The 16,805-nt window shown below is 49.2% G+C and overlaps 1 protein-coding gene across 4 annotated transcripts in view; it reads left to right on the forward strand.

Moving 5' to 3' along the window:
- LOC135221849 (zinc finger protein 141-like) overlaps positions 1-16,805 on the forward strand; it is a 54,885-nt gene that overhangs the window by 13,613 nt on the left and 24,467 nt on the right. The window lies entirely within an intron of this gene.

The following is a 16,805-nucleotide window of genomic DNA, read 5'->3' on the forward strand; positions in this document are numbered from 1 at the left end:
AAGAAATATTTATGATAGTGCTTGAAACAAATGAGTCAAAAGTGAAATGCACAGTAGTAAGTAGACCCTTGTTGCATCACTCAGCTCTGAGAAATAGCTTCCACTCCCAGCCTGCTTCACTCATGCACTGTTGAATAGCACTGTTCATAGCTGACTTGTCTAGCTTTATACTTGAAAATATCTAATTGTATCCCAGGGTTGCTCAAGACTCACTCTCTTATCTAGTGAAATTAGATAACTGGATAGCTATTGTAAGGCAGTCCCCAGTTAATGGCAGGGCAATATATATATAGGCGCCAAAAATCTGGTTAAAATCATTGTTAGCCAAATACCATAAAACCAAAGCGGCGTTAACCGATGCCGCCAATAACCAGGAACACCCTGTACTGGGTATTTGACTATACCTGTGTTTGTAGCAATTGACTCATTAAAATATGTATGATACACTGCTACACATGCAGGGTTAGTCAAGATACCCAGTACAGTAGCACATGTGTTTGTGTATTCTAGTGTAATTTAGTGGAAAATTTGTAATGCTGCTAAAACTGCACTTATGTACAATTGAACTTCTCATTCTGAAGTTCCCCTAAGGGCTTACTGATAACATAGATTTGAACATTTTCTTAGGAACTAGTGTTTTCTGTTGTAAACGGACATTATGTAACATCACAGATTTGAGAATTAGAATCAACAGCCAAAACAAAAAAAATTGTTGCTACCAGCAATATATTGGTACACAGCATACACCTAACTTTTGGTATGGTTAGTGGAACAGGGTGGTGGAAGAAAAGTGCAGATGGTGTTTCAAGCAACTCTTTATTATCCCTGTAAATAAAAATTGCAACTCTTTATTATCCCTTTAAATCAAAATCAACCTCTGGCCATCTCAATTTATGGCTGTTTCTGAGATAGCTGACACATTTCAAAAGTGGTGGCAAATTTGCTCTATATTTTAAAAATGTTTCTGTTCCATACTGTATGTAAAATGATTGTGAATTCATATTTTGGTATTCTTACTGTCATTAAGAGATCAACAAAACCCAGAGTTGTAGTACTTGCACCTGCCATGGCATTCCTGCTTACATCCATACTTATTCAGTTCTTGGCAAGATTCTGCTACTGCAGGCAAATCTGTCCTATTTGGAACCCAGGTACCATCAATCTGTTGCCATCCCCAGTGTCTTGGACTGGGCATTGCTGGATGGTATGCTAAAGATTGGCTCCAAATGTGCCTTGCTTGAAAGGCATCTCTTGCAATGTCCTCTAAGAGCAGCCATTGTAGGGAGGAATGCAATCATAAGATCTTTGCTTCTGTGCAAAGAGATTAAATCTACCCTTATTTACATCTTTATGTGAACTGTTTCTTTCGTACATTAGCATCACAAACTTTTCGATGATTTGCAAGTCTTCATCTTCTATAACTACTGGTGCTGAAATTAGTTTGGAGATGGTGGGTATTACATGCTGAAATGCAGTCCGAGTTTGCCATACAGGCTTCTTCCCCTTTCCATGAAAGGCAGACAGTGTGTCACACCTACTCGGTGTTCAAAAGAAAGGAAGGGCTGAATCTTTTGTTCCCATGCTGTAGCAATTTCATGAATAGGTATCCACTTCATGTCCCTTCCCCTCCCAAATTTAATTCATTTATCCAAACTAATTTTTACAATGCTAGATACTGCTGTGACGAATACTTCTGCGTCTGAACTGCATAGATTGTACTTGAGGTGTCTTCATGCTTTGCAGCATATGCAGTGTGCAAAAAGACTTCTTGTCTGCTTCTTTATGAGTGCAACCTTGCAGGTTAGAAGTAAACTGTTGAGCTTTGCTGCAAAGTGCAGCATCCCCTTTGGTGACAATAATGCATGTTGTATAATCTGCCTTAGATGAAAGGATTATGTCTGCCAAATATGCAAACAGTTCAATTTAGTTTTGGTAATTCCTGAGGAAGCTGGCCCTATTGCTGGGAGTGTTTGCAGCACTGATCATTCTGGCAAACTCTTGTGTCTTCTTTTTTTTTTTGTCTTTTTTATACCCTATATAAATCAAATGCTTAGTTTGCTTGTTTATATACCTTTATTTCTTTTGATTCTTGGATAGGAAATCATCTTTTGCAAGACTTAAATGTAGACCCCTTTGTTAGCCTCAGAGCATTTACAGGCACTGCACCATCCATTGTGATAACTTAAGCTCTCTGGTTTTTGGAAAGACCAAGAGACCATGGTATATTGGAAATGAAGGTTTTGTACATGAACTTCCCTGCCAGATATATACTTAGCTTATGTCTGTGACATCACGACAGAAAATTCAAAACTCGCGGCACACGCTACAGGTAGGTCAGGTGATCTACCTTACCCGCCGCTGGGTGGCGGGTGTAAGAACCAGTCCCCCTTTCTTGTCAGATTTTTTTCTGTCGCCGGCTGGACAACACCTGTTGTTCAGTCCTTACGATAGTTAGATTCTTTCTCGTTGCCGACGAATTGGATTTTGGTGAAGTACCCTTTGTTTGTTGGCTTGGCTTACGCTTTTGGATTGTTATTTGGATTTTCTTTTGGATTGTTCTTTGAATTAATAATCATGGATGATTCTGAGGTTAAGAAACCTTCTTTATTTAGAGTTTGCTCAGTGAGTGACTGTAAAGTGAGGCTTCCAAAGGCTGCTTTGGATCCTCACTCCGTATGTATGGTTTGTAGGGGGAATGAATGCTCTTTTGTTAACCCTTGTAAAGAGTGCGAGAGTTTAGATGAAGATGGATGGAAGGCTCTATCTGCTTATTTAAGGAAGTTTGAGAAGGATAGGGCACGTAAGGCTTCTTCAAGGAGCTCAAGTAGATCTAGAGTCAGTGAAATGGACGTTGAGAACCCTGTAGCAGAAGTAGTTCCTTCTCTTGTTTCAGCCCCTGCGCCCAGCTTTGAACCCGAAGATTCGTTTTCGGAAGTGGCTTCCGGGAGAGCCTCGATCAGGAGTAAGGAGAGCTTCGCTCGCTCTCGACAAGGTAAGAGTGATAGTGCAAGTGATCAGTGCAGTGCCCCTAGTGCAGTGGAGGGTGCGTCTGACCGGCTCACTAACGCTTCCAGGCCTAGACCTCTTCCAGACTCCCAGACCCAGAGGAGGAGGAAAGCCGAAAGCCGCAGGAAGGTTAGGGAGAACCCCCACCGGTCAGGCGTCCCCTCGGCAGATCCTGTTGCTCGTTCCCAGGCTGCCTTGGATCGAGCCAAGAAGGAATTATTGCGCCAGTGTTTCTCGTCATCTTCGTCGCCTTCACCTAAGCGTAGATGGAGCGCCTCAGAGTCGTCTCGCCCTCTCAAGAGGCCCTGGAAAGCACCTTGCGCCTTTCCTTCCAGCCCCGAATCCTTTGCGGAAGAACCAGAAGTGGAACGCAAGAGAGCCAGGAATTCTTCTATTTACGCTTCCCCTGTTCGGTCTCGGACTACGTCTCCTGAAGAGGAATTCAAGAGGTCTCCTGCGCGCATCTTGGCGGGTCTGCAGGCGCAGATTGCGGCTTTAGCAGATTCTATTGCCAGGTCTTCTCATCGTCGGAAGGACGCCTCGCTTCCGGTGAAGAAATCAAAGAACGTCTCTTCTGCTCGCTCTCCTCCTGCTAGAGTAGTTATTGAGCCTCGTAGTAGGACGTCAGAAGTGCAGGCTGAAGTTCGGGATCACTCTCCGAGTAGGCTCTCCTCTCTCCCCAGCAAGAGTATTGAGCATGTCAGGCGTAAGGAGCCTGACAGGCGCTCTCCTCAGGATTTCCGCTCCTCTTCAGTTAAGCGTCAAGAGCTTGACAGACGTCAAGAGCCTCGTACTCGTCAGGAGCGAAGGAAGAGTTCTTCGCCTGGTAGCCGCTCTCCTTTTGACGGGCGCTCGGAGCCTAGTAGGCGCCAGTGGAAGCATTCCTCTCCGTTGGATTACTCCCTATTGGATAGGCGCTCAGAGCCTTGTAAGCGCCGTGCTTCGGACAGGGACTCCTCCGTGGAAGTTTTTTCTCCCCGTGGCAGGCGTCAAGAGCCTGGTAGGGGTTTTGAGTCTGACAGGCGCCAAGAGCCTGGCAGGCGTTTTGAGGATGGCAGGCGCCAAGAGCCTAGCAGGCGCAGAGAGCCTGATAGGCGCTCTCCCTTGTCCAGGCGCTCATCTGTGGACATAGACTTTGTTTCCGACAGGCGAGCTTCCGCTAGTAGGCGCTCTCCTAGTAGGCGCTCCCCAAGTAGGCGCTCTCCTAGTAGGCGCTCCCCAAGTAGGCGCTCTCTAAGTAGGCGTTCTCCAAGTAGACGCTCTCTCTGTAGGCGCTCTCCCTGTAAGCGCTCTCCCAGTAGGCGCTCGCCTAGTAGGCGCTCTCCGAGCAGGCGCTCTCCGAGGAATAGCTCTCCTCCTGGCAGTAAAACTTCTAAACGTCATTCGTCTGAAGAGTATCTTGGGGATTCTGAGGAAGATTTGCCCAAGGATGCTTCAGTTTCGTCATACAAGAGACTGACCGACCTCCTCTTGCAAGATTTTGGGGAGTCTCTTTCGGCCGTTGCTCCTCCGTCACCTCCGTCCTTATTTTCAACGACCAATACGGCTAAGAAGTCTTCAGTCGTTAAGATGAAACCGACGGTGTCGATGAAGAAGGCTCTTAAGAACTTCGACGATTGGTTGGTATCGAAGGAGGAGAAAGGGAAGACCGTATTTTCTTTTCCCCCCGTCCAAACTTACGGGTAAGATGGGGTTCTGGTATGAGTCAGGAGAGCCCTTGGGTCTGACTCTTCCCTCTTCAGCAGACTCGGACTTCTCTTCGTTGGTTGATTCCGCACGTCGCTCGGCGCTTAATTCTGCGAAGACGACGTGGGGTATGAGCGAGTTAGATCACCTTCTGAAGGGAATGTTCCGGGTCTTAGAAGTTTTTAACTTTCTTGACTGGACCCTTGGAGTCATGGCTAAGAGGACTCAAGATCAAGACACTCTTTCACCTGAAGACCTTCACGCAGTGCTGTCTTGTATGGACAAGGCAGTGAGAGACGGATCCGGGGAGATAGCTTCCCTTTTTGGCGCAGGAGTAGTAAAGAAAAGGGCGGTTTTCTGCTCCTTTCTTACCAAGGCTGTTTCTCATGCCTAGAGAGCTTCCTTGTTGTATTCTCAACTTTCTCCGCAACTCTTCCCGAAGAAAATACTCAATGACATCTCCAGCTCGTTGTCAGCAAAAGCGACGCAGGATATGCTGGCTCGCTCAGCTAGGATCCCGAAACCTTCGTTCCAACAGAAAACGAAGAAGGACACTCAGAGTAGGCAAGAGCCCTTTTGAGGAGGCCCTTCGTCCCGCTCTTCTTCCTCCAGAGGTTCAAGACCACCTAGAAGAGGAAGGACCTTCTCTCGGTCTATTAGGGCCAAGAAATAGCTCGCGTGTCCTCCAGACAACTGTGGGTGCCAGACTTCTGAACTTTGCAGACGTCTGGGCACGAAAGGGGGCGGACAACTGGTCCCATCGCTATCAATCAAGAGGGGAATACCATCCATTCCCCTTTATATCGAGACCACCCCCTTTGACCACCACACCAAGGGAGCTGGTGGCCAAATACAAAGACCCACTCATGAATCAAGCCCTCGCCCTAGCAGTAGAGCTGATGTTGGAGAAAGAGGCAATAGAGATGGTAGAGGACCCTCTTTCTGCGGGTTTCTACAACCGTCTGTTCCTAGTTCCCAAGAACTCAGGAGGATGGAGGCCGGTTCTGGACGTAAGTGCCCTGAACGTCTTTGTGAAGAAGAGGAAGTTCGCTATGGAGACGACTTCATCAGTCTTAGCAGCTCTTCGTCCCGGGGACTGGATGGTGTCACTGGACCTTCAGGACGCTTACTTCCACGTGCCGGTCCATCCTTCGTCACGCAAATTTCTAAGATTCATGTGGGGAGGGAACGTTTTTCAGTTCAGGGCCCTATGCTTCGGCCTTTCCACAGCCCCCCAAGTCTTCACATGGCTGATGAAGAACGTTGCTCAGTGGCTTCATCTCGAGGGAGTGAGGATTTCCCTCTACTTGGACGATTGGCTAATCAGGGCCAAGTCCAAGGAGAAATGTCTGGAGGACTTACGCTTAACGTTGAATCTAGCAGCTTCTCTGGGTTTGCTAGTGAATTTCGAGAAGTCACAGCTAATCCCCAGTCAAGATCGTATCTATCTGGGGATTCTGATGGCTTCTCAGGTTTTTCGGGCGTATCCTTCCCCAGAGAGGATAACCCGATGTTCGGAGAAGGTCGCAACCTTTCTAGAGAAAGATGTATGCACAGCGAAGGAGTGGATGAGTCTGTTGGGGACACTTCTCGCTGGAGCAATTCGTTTCTCTAGGGAGGTTGCACCTCAGACCCCTACAGTTCTTCCTGACGAGGAACTGGAACCGAAGATCTCAAGGTCTAGACTTTGCGTTCAAGATTTCGCAAGTGATAAAGGAGGATCTCCGTTGGTGGCTAGACCCTCTCCTGTTCAAGGAAGGCCTTTCCTTGCAGGTTCGGAACCCCAGCCTAGTATTATATGCAGACGCATCGGACATAGGTTGGGGAGCTACTCTCGGGTCGAGAGAAGTGTCAGGCACCTGGATGGGGGATCAGGTGTCCTGGCACACCAACAGGAAAGAGCTAACAATGATTGGGTTCGCTCTCAAAACCTTCGAACCCCTCGTAAAGGGAAAGTCAGTTCAGATCAACTCGGACACCCACAGCCCTGGCTTACATTCAACGGAAAACAGGGGGGGACTCACTCTTTCTCTCTGTACGAGACAGCGAGATCGCTCCTCCTGTGGTTGGAGGAAAGGAAGATAAGTCTTCTCACCAGGTTCGTACAGGGAGAGAGAAATGTCAGAGCGGATCTGCTAAGCAGAAGGAATCAAGTCCTTCCCTCAGAGTGGACTCTGCACTCGGACGTATGCCAGGAGCTGTGGAGGACGTGAGGCAGGCCCCATCTCGATCTCTTTGCGACCTCCAGGAATGCGAGGATAGATCTATACTGCTCCCCTATTGCGGACCCAAGAGCAGTGGCAATAGATGCATTCCTGATGGATTGGAAAAACCTGGATCTTTACGCGTTCCCGCCTTTCAAGATTCTAGGGGAAACGCTAAGGAAGTTCGCAGCTTCAGAAGGAGCAAGGATGACTTTGATAGCTCCGTTCTGGCTCGCCCACGACTGGTTCACAGAGGTACTGGAATGGCTGGTGGATGTTCCAAGATCCCTACCACTAAGAGTCGATCTGCTCAAACAGCCCCACTTCGACAGGTTTCACAAGAACCTCCCCGCTCTCAGTCTGACTGGATTCAGACTATCAAGAGTCTCGTCAGAGCTAAGGGCTTTTCGGCAAAGTCGTGCAAAGGGCTATTGCCAATGCACGTAGACCTTCCACCTCTAGAGTCTACCAGTCGAATGTGGGATGTTTTTCGACGTTGGTGCAGGACTCATAAAGTTTCCTCCTCCAGTACCCTCATGTGACTCAGATAGCAGATTTCCTTATCTTCCTGACGGAAAAATGCGGGTTAGTAGTCTCCACCATCAAGGGCTACAGGAGCATGCTTTCCTCAGTTTTTTGTCACAGAGGATTAAACATATCCGAAGATAAGGACCTCCATGACTTAATCAAATCATTTGAGACGGTTAAAAGAACCTATTGCTTAGTCCCTAGCTGGAATCTAGATGTCGTACTGCTCTTCCTGAGGTCCTCAAGATTCGAACCTCCCCTTTTTCTCTGTGCGTTAGCTTCAGCGAAGAGAGTCAGCGAGCTGCAGGCTCTAGAAGGTGAGGTAGGTTTCCAAGGAGGCTCCGCGGTTTGCTCTTTTCTTCCGGCTTTCCTAGCCAAGAATGAAAACCCTTCTTCACCGTGGCCCAGGAGCTTCAAAATTAAAAGCTTATCCTCCTTAGTTGGGACAGAAGAGGAGAGATCTCTTTGCCCGGTGAGAAGCCTGAAATTTTATCTTCAGAGGAAGAGAAGACTTGGTGCTAATGAGAGCAATCTCTGGTGTTCAGTAAGGGACCCCGCCCCAGTAGGCCCTTATTCTAAAAATGCCCTCTCATTTCTTTATCAGGAATGTTATTAGAGAAGCCCCACACATCGTGCAATCAGCAACAGTTGTTCCGACACGGCATACAAACCTTCGGTCCTTTTACAATAGGAAGGTACTAGCGGCAGCTGGATAGGTCGTAAGCTTTCGAACAAGGGGTTCGGTAGTTAACTGCTTGTCCGACAGGAGCGCGTTTGCTTGCTGCGCGACTGGTAGGTAAACAAATCACTTTTGCTTTCGGCCTGCTGGCGTGTGGACGTGTATCATCGCTCTCTGCCCAGCTTCATCGTCGTTTGCTTTCGCATGATTGTGTTTTTCTTTTTCTATGTATCTAGTGAAACTGAATTGTAAGTACAATCATTTCATTGAATTCAATTGTGAATTAAAGGATCTTGGCTTCACAACGCCCTCCGATTACCCGAGTGCCGGGACTGAAGGGCGTAATTGCGGGAATTCATTTTCCCAGAATGATCCTCGTATTGTGTATGCTCGGTGCCGAGGGCGGGGGATGCGTCTCGCTCCGAGCGTATATTGGGGTTGGAAATGTGTAGATGAAAATCGTAAGTAAGTGCTCTTTTTCATTTATATTTTTTTGACCTGTATGCCCGTTGCCGAACGAATGCGCTCGGCACGGAAACTTATTCAGTATGAAAGTGGAATCGCAAGTACAGTATTCGTTTTTCATTTTCATATATTATTTTTTATTGTAGCAATACTCATTTTGGATCAGTTTCCGAGCTTACCCGGAGATTGATCCTTCCCCCTTTTTATTTTGAATGAAGTGAAATCGCAAGTGCAGTTCTTTTTCATTTTCATTTTTTTATTGAGATTGCTTTGTTGACTGGGATCAATGTTCCGCTATTCACGGGAATTGATCCTTCACCCCTTTTTTTATCTTTGTATGAAGTGTAAAGTCGCAAGCGCAGTAAGTCTTTTCATTTTCATATATTTGTTGATTGCATCAATTCATTATGGATCAAGGTTTCAGAAACCTTGATCCATAAAGGTAAGGAATGGAACCTTTCACCCTTGCGCTCGGTACCGAGGGCGCAAATGCGCTCGATCCGAGCCCTTATTCATTGTGAAGTGAATCGTTTTGCAAGATGCATTTTCATTTTGTTCCTTATTATTGATTGCATCAATGTTCCTTATTATTTATTGTCAATATTATTTGGTTCAAGTTCCGCTCAGTCAGGGAATTGCTCCTTATGCCAGGTATTCGTGCCGATGGCACGATTGCTCTAGGGCTCTTATTTTTTGTTGCGTACATGGGTACTGTGCGGGGGTGGGGAACGAGACCCCCCCCCGCTCAGTTCCCACAGATGGCTCTTCCCCTTGGGGGGTTGGGGGGGGGGAGGTTATCGGCGTTCTTTTCTCCTCGCCCGATCCGTCGAGCGCGGGTGGGGGGAGGGCGCTCGGTGCCCGATGTACAATTGTATTAGGGGTCTTCCACTCGTTCGGGAGGGATCAAACCCCCGCACGAGGGGATTTCCCCACAATTAATCGCTTACTATATTATTTCCGCAGGTGCTACTGCCACGAGCGTGGACCTTGGTGAGGTATGGGCGTCCTTCCAATTGCAGAGCGTGCTGGTGTCCAGGGGCTGCGGTTCTATGTCTGGGCCTACTGCGGTCACCCATGGAGTGGTGACCACGCAACCAGGTGACGACGTCCCTCCTCACCTGGTGTACTCGCCTCACGTGGTATCAGTCTTGCCTACAGCCGCTGTGAAGTGCCGTTCGCCGTACCGAGAGGGGGGCGTGCCGCCGCCGCTCGTGGTTGCCGCGCTGCAGCGACCACACTTCCGCTGCCCTAGAACTCGCCCCTGGACCTGCCGCCGGTACCAGGATGTTGCTGGCTGCTGCTCCACTTCCTGTGTTTCCGGTGCTGCCTGCCGTACCTGCCGATTCTGGGATGCAGTTGCTGCGCTGGCTGTCCCTGCCGTTGCTGCACTGGCTGTTCCTGCCGTTGCTGCGCTGGCTGTCCCTACCGATGATGTGCTGGCCGTGCCTGCTGTTCTGAGATGCCCATACCTGCTGATGTCGTCCCTGTTCGTGTGGTACTACCCCAGACTTTGGTCTGTCTGTACAGGTGCGTCCGGGCCCTGTGGCTTCGGCTACAGCAGCCCCGGCTCCGCCCTGGATAGCAGATCTTACGTCTGTCCTGAGGAAGCTGACGAAGAAGAGGAGGAAGGTGTCGTGGTCGTCGTCTCTTCATCTTCTTCATCGTCGTCGGCCGCCGCCCTCCTCTTCCCCTTCGACTTCTAAGGCTTTACAGCCGAGGAAGAAGAAGGTCGCCTCCTCCCTCCTAAGAAGCTTCCTCGGGAGCTTCTCGGGACCCGTCTCACCTCGGTGGGACGGGAGGGTTCCTTCCGCTGGTCCTCCTGCTCCTTTCGGGAGCGGGGGCCCGTCTCTTCTTCCGCAAGGAAGAAGACTACGGGGACCAGAGGGGTACCGGCTAACACCGGTACTTCCTCGCCTGGTGTCAGTGGTGTTCTGCCACTGCATCAGGGTCCGTCTCGGCCTCCGTTCGCGGGAGGCGGTACCGAGTGTTACGGTCGCCTACAGCGACCACCGTGCAGCCAGGAACCAGACCTCTGAGTCCGCTCAGCGTCAGGTTCACGGCACGGGGCGGAAGACTGGTGACAGCCGCTCACGCGACTCTCACCAGACCAGCTCTCGCTCTCGCGCGGGGGCGAAACAGCTGGCTACCCGGGGACGTGACGGTTCCTACCCGACCGGCCACCGGGCTCTGAGGCTGGGAAGAGGTCCTCCCGTTCGCCGGTGCCAGCCACGGCTGGAACCAGCGACGTGACGTGCCGTGAGGACAAGCACCGGTCTCACTGTGACAGTGGAGCCTGCAGGTCGCCTGACCGTCGCTCTCACAGAGAGCGATCGGGTACGGCAACCAGCACCAGCTCTTCTGACACTCGAGATCGGGGCCGCTGTGCTCAGTCCAGCCGTTCTCCACAGCGAGACGTTCGACCAGGCCCTGCAGCTCGATCGCCACCGCGGGTTGACGATCGCCTGCAGCCCTCCAAGCCTGCTGGTTCTGCCAGCGAGCAACGAGGGAGCGTCAGGTCTGCCTCTCCCCGTAAACCCTTCAACCACCTCGGGTTACACCGGGAGGAGCGAGGTATTGGAGGAGTGATCGGTGAGGGTCGCCCCTCATGATCCCACCACAACGCCCTACGTGCCAGGCACGGTTCTTGGGGGACCGGCCAGGGCGTATGCGCAAGTGGATGGGGAAGACCGAGAGGGCTGTCGCTGTTCCCCCTTCTTAGGAGGAAGGTTCTCGGAATATGCTCTTGTTCGAAGGGCTTAACGGTCCCACTCTGCAAGATGCTGTGACTTCCGAGATCCAGAGGAACTTTGCCGAGGTTACGGCGCTGATTCGTCAGCACAATGACCTCGGGGAAGGATCGCCGCTCCCACCAGCAGAGCCGTGTCTCGGCTCGAGTCGTTTTGGGGCCCGAGAGGGAACCCAAATCGACGGTGGGTCTGCCGCGATCGGAGCTTGCCGACTGTGTTGAACCAGGTAGTCTCTCGTCTCCGGACAAGAAGGCTCTCTCAGTTCTGGACGGTCGAACAAGCTACTTCACCTCCTCTACTGCGACAGAGGCGTTTATACGTGTCTTCGGACACCGTATTTAAATACCCTTCGGTCCTCCTGAGGTTTCGACCTCGACGAGGACTGAAATGAGTCGGAGCGGTATCGGCTCTATATGTCAGGTGTCGATCAGCCCCACCCAGACGACGTTCACAGTGGCGGCAGACACTTACCTACAGTATGAGTTCGTAACCAACCCTCCTGGGCAAAACGTTTTCTCCTGACGATACGTTTTCCCAGGCTCTGAGAGGCCATCGCCGTAAGGCGATGGCTGCTCCTTTTCTTCTCCAACTGCTAGATCCGCTGGGGAAGGCGAGCCAGTATCCAATTCCTCCCCCATTCCCTCTCTCCTTACGGCTACGAGGGAAAGGGGAGGGATCCTACAGAGATTTCTCTGTAAGATCCCACGTTAGGGGCTGCGCTACCGGGGGGACCTTCGGGTCCTACCTGACGTAAGCCCCGGTCATTGAGGAGGGATCCTGCCCCTTTCTCGATTTCTACGGGAATCGAGAGGACCACCAGCCGATATCGTCTGACGAATTCGGTGGGGGTTTCGCAGAGTGCTTAGAATTCTACGGAATTTCTAGCGCACTCAGAGTGTTCGAGTTTTTACGATCTCCAAACACTCAGGCGAGACCACGGTCCAAAGTGAGCGAGAATCCCCGATAATTGTACACGATAATCGGGAAACCTCGCTTATGCTCGAATTCCTGTAATTTCTAGCATTTGGAAGAAGACCGCTGCTGAAAGAAGAGTATCTCACAGTAGGCGCTTAACCTGGAATAGAGAAGAACGGACGGGAACTTCCAGTTTGGCTTGAACTATCGTCTTCGGTATTCTGTTCACCATTGAAGCTTTCCTTTAGGAAAAGACTTCTCCTTCACTCTCTTGAATAAGAGAACGAAGGCGGTCGATCTCCAATCCTTATTCTCATTCCTCGAGGGGAAAAGAATTTAGGATGGAGGTCGTGGTACAGAACCTACAAATATACTACGTATATTACCCTCGCGACATGATTCTTTAACAGTTGAAGTGTCCGTGGGGTAGGCGCATACCGTAGTTCAACTCTACGGTTTGTGACCGAGACGAATTGTATCTTAATGAACTGCAACTCGGGGTTGCCTGCAACCTCCCAGCAGTTATCAGTTTCGATTTTAGATACTTGGTATTGTCATGACAACACCAAATCAGCTTTTGTATTTACCGAAATCCGTTTCGGTTAAATATAATTGCTCGAGCGTATCTTTATGCTCGATGGTTATAGCCGAACGCATTCCTTCGTGGAATAATGGATTACCTGGCAACTCAGGATGACGAGTCACCGAGAGCTACTGCGTATTGAACTGCCTGATAGCGGCTCAGTATCAGCTAGGTCTCTGAGATGCACGGTCGGTTACGTCTCTCTCTCCCCTGGTCGGATTGACTACCGAACCGTATCTCTGCCCAACAATCATGGACTTAGGTCTCTGATTAACGGGGATTCTCGCAATAATGAAGGACCATCTACTGCTGTGACGCTCGATTCATCGCCTTCGACATTGCGAGAATTTTCAACAGAGATATCTCTTGGACTCTGTCATCTTTCTGTTTTACCGCACGGTAACAGAAGTCTGTACTAGTCAAAACCGCTGCATCGCACTGCGATAATGCGAATGATTTTTGCAGACATCTGAGTTTGTCTTCAAAATATCTCGTATTCGTAGGTGTGCAATTTCATTGCTCGACCCCAGAATTAACAGATATGTCAGAAGACATCGCCTACTCTCCGACCTGACAGCTCTACTTCCAAATGTTCAGCCCATGAGAAGCAGTTCTTCAGGCAAGCAGGTTCCCTGTCTTCATTACTGGAAGCGCTCCGCTTTTATTGCAACTACGGTCCTCACCGGACAGCAATCAATAGCGGTTAGCGTTCTCAGTCTTTGTAGCACAGGTTCAGAATCTTGAGAATCCTCTCTCGGTTCAGCTGTGAAGACGTAGGTTGCATTTCTGTACACCTTCGTCTTCAACGTCACATAGTGTTGTTTCTCCTTACCCGAGAATCAACTATACTATGAGATATCTTGCCATCAAGGACCGCGGTCTCTAGAAGGCAATTGACTTTCGCCTGTTGGGCACATGCCTTAAGAGAGTCATCACCTTGCCTTCTGGCATCGGTGACGAACAAATTATTTGTTTAGTCTCTTGGCATACATGTTAAGGCGAAGGTCACGTGACTTGCTCGGGTGCTTGGACAACTTGCCTCCTACCGAACGCAGTCAGTAGGCAGCTGTCAGAGCGCCCAAGTCTGTTACGAACTTCGCTGTGGACTTAGTTCGGTTTGTTCCATAACAATCTTTTCTTCGTCCTAACGGCTTGTCACAGTACCCATACCATCGACACCCAACATTGAGTGTCGGTGTCCTATCCACTACCGAGAACAACAACTTCGCTGCAGACGGATAGACCAGTATGGGTACAGGACATCACCGAAGTCGAGAAGAGGGATAGGTCATTCGAAATTCCCTTCTTTTCCTCTGAGGTAATTGCATGACTTTGCCTGCGAAGTCAAGCATCCAGGGGATGGGGATTCGTGACGCTCGATTTCGTACCGAATTCGTAGCGAAGACTCTGAACCCTTCGGTTCCTGACGATCGGTTAGAGTCCTTCACAGTCCCCTCCCTAATGGACTTCACCGCCTTCGATGCGAAGGAGATGCTGCTTTGTCCTGTGAAAGCGCGACCGCGCTTTCTGAAGAAACTCGACATCCCAGGCGGAGTGTTGAAGACTCTTCGTCAGCACCAAGATGACCTAGAAGTACACTCCCTCGAGTTACACAGAACTTACCGTGGCGCAGGCTGAAGGCAGGGGTCTGGTACAACCAGACCACTGGCACCTCCTTCTACCTTTTGGATATTGCCCACAGGTCCTTGGATCGTTTTCCTTAGGACCCGTGGTGGCTGCTCAACACGTTGTGTAGCTAACCCAGACCCTAGCAGGGTGGTGAACAGCATCGAGTCCTGGTGTGACTGTAAGAATAGATAAGTGAATGAGAGAGTGACTGGCTTCTCTTCCTATCTTTTTCTACCCCTCTACCTGTGGGTAGAGGGATACGGTCATCACCTTGCTGGATAAGGACGAGATGCCGGTGAGCTACTCGACAGAGCCCCATCCTATCCCTTTCACTAGGGATGGGAGCGAATATCCACCACTTCCTCCTACAAAGGGGGGGGGAAGTGGATGCCAACAAGAGACAAACCATAACGTTGTTTGCCTCTTGCAAATAGGAACTTGTTCTTGTTTGCTGGTACGAAGAGATACGCTTGCCTCTCTCTTAGTACTTGGTCCAGAGGTCTGACCATTGATCCCTGCGGTGCACACCCCGATCAATCGGACAGAGGCTTGGATCCCTCCCTCGCTCTTACGACCAGGGAGGCTTCCAAGGTTGGGCGAACACCAGTCTGTTCACAAAAGACTCAGATTCCACCCACCAAGAAGTGAGTCTTCCTATTGTAAAAGGACCGAAGGTTTGTATGCCGTGTCGGAACAAATGACAATTTGTCCAAAATTGCATTTTTCCTAACTATACAAACCTGAGGTCCTTTTACACATAGCCCCACCTCATGCCACCCCTCACTCTGCAGTTTTTGCTTGGGCCAAAAGCAAAAGTGATTTGTTTACCTACCAGTCGCGCGCAGCAGCGCCTGTCGGACAAGCAGTTAACTACCGAACCCCTTGTTCGAAAGCTTACGACCTATCCAGCTGCCGCTAGTACCTTCCTATTGTAAAAGGACCTCAGGTTTGTATAGTTAGGAAAAAATGCAATTTTGGACAAATTGTCATTTTAGTCTTCTGAAAGTCAAGGCGCACGAAGTAAGGGCCATCACGACATCTTTGGCTTTCAAGAAGAATATGTCATTGCAAAACCTCATGAAGGCCACTTTTTGGAGGTGTGAATCAGTCTTCTCCAATCACTACCTAAAAGACGTATCGATTACGTATGAAAAGTGTTTTGGGCTAGGCCCTTACGTATCGGCGGATTCAGTGCTGGGGCAGGGAGCTGAAATACATCCTTTTTAATCTTTTTCCCTGTTAGTTTTTGATATTGAGTTTTTGGTTGTATGAAGGAGGTTGCAGGAGGCAGCTCCTTCTTTTGTATACTAATATTTGTATTTGGTTAGGTGATCGGTTGTGCTTGAGGCTCCTTGCGTTTGGTAGTGATAGGCTCTGTCACGTAAGCGGGTTGATCCCCATTGACCAGACCCTGTTTGGATTCTGCCAAGTAAGTGGACTCAGTTCCCATTGGTAGACCTAAAGAGTTCTTCAGCTACAGGTCACGCCCTCGCTGAAACTCGTTAGGCAACGCAGACTAATAGACAGTAACTATGAAGTCTTCTGCCTAGATCAGGTAAGAACCAAGGGTATATATTTTATTCCTTTAACATGTGTTGTCCCCACTTTCTAGGTGAGTATGTGTCTCTTTCCCTCCACCAAGGGTGTCAATCAGCTAAGTATATATCTGGCAGGGAAGTTCATGTACAAAAATGATATTGTTAGTATACAATAAAGTTTTGTACATACTTACCTGGCAGATATATACTTAGCTTATGTCTCTGACGTCACGACAGAAAATTCAAAACTCGCGGCACACGCTACAGGTAGGTCAGGTGATCTACCTTACCCGCCGCTGGGTGGCGGGTGTAAGAACCAGTCCCCCTTTCTTGTCAGATTTTTTCTTCCACCTGTCTCCTGAGGGGAGGCTGGGCGGGCCATCAATCATATATATCTGCCAGGTAAGTATGTACAAAACTTTATTGTATACTAACAATATCATTTTTCTTAACTTGGAATGTCTGGTACTTGTTGAAGATGCTGGAGTCTTCCAACATCTCTATTTAATTTTGGAATTTATATCTCCACCGTTTAGCAGCATACTTATAATTTCCAGCAAACCTTGTGCCACAGATTCTCTTCTAGTCATTGCTGTTAAGATTCCATCAAATACTTCATGCTCAAGCATCTGCTTTATCAATATTGTGGCTGCTTTGGCTACAATTAGTGCATAATGTAGTCACATGTCATGGTTAGGGCTTCTCCCACATTCCCTTTATAGGCAAGCCAAATCTCTCATCCCTTTTCTGGGATATGGGTAAGTATCTGTTCTTTCAACTGCCTGGTGCACAAAGGAAAACATCAACAATTATCTATTCCAGTCT

This window comes from Macrobrachium nipponense, chromosome 3 (genome assembly GCF_015104395.2).
Source record: "Macrobrachium nipponense isolate FS-2020 chromosome 3, ASM1510439v2, whole genome shotgun sequence".
NCBI lineage: Eukaryota > Metazoa > Arthropoda > Malacostraca > Decapoda > Palaemonidae > Macrobrachium > Macrobrachium nipponense.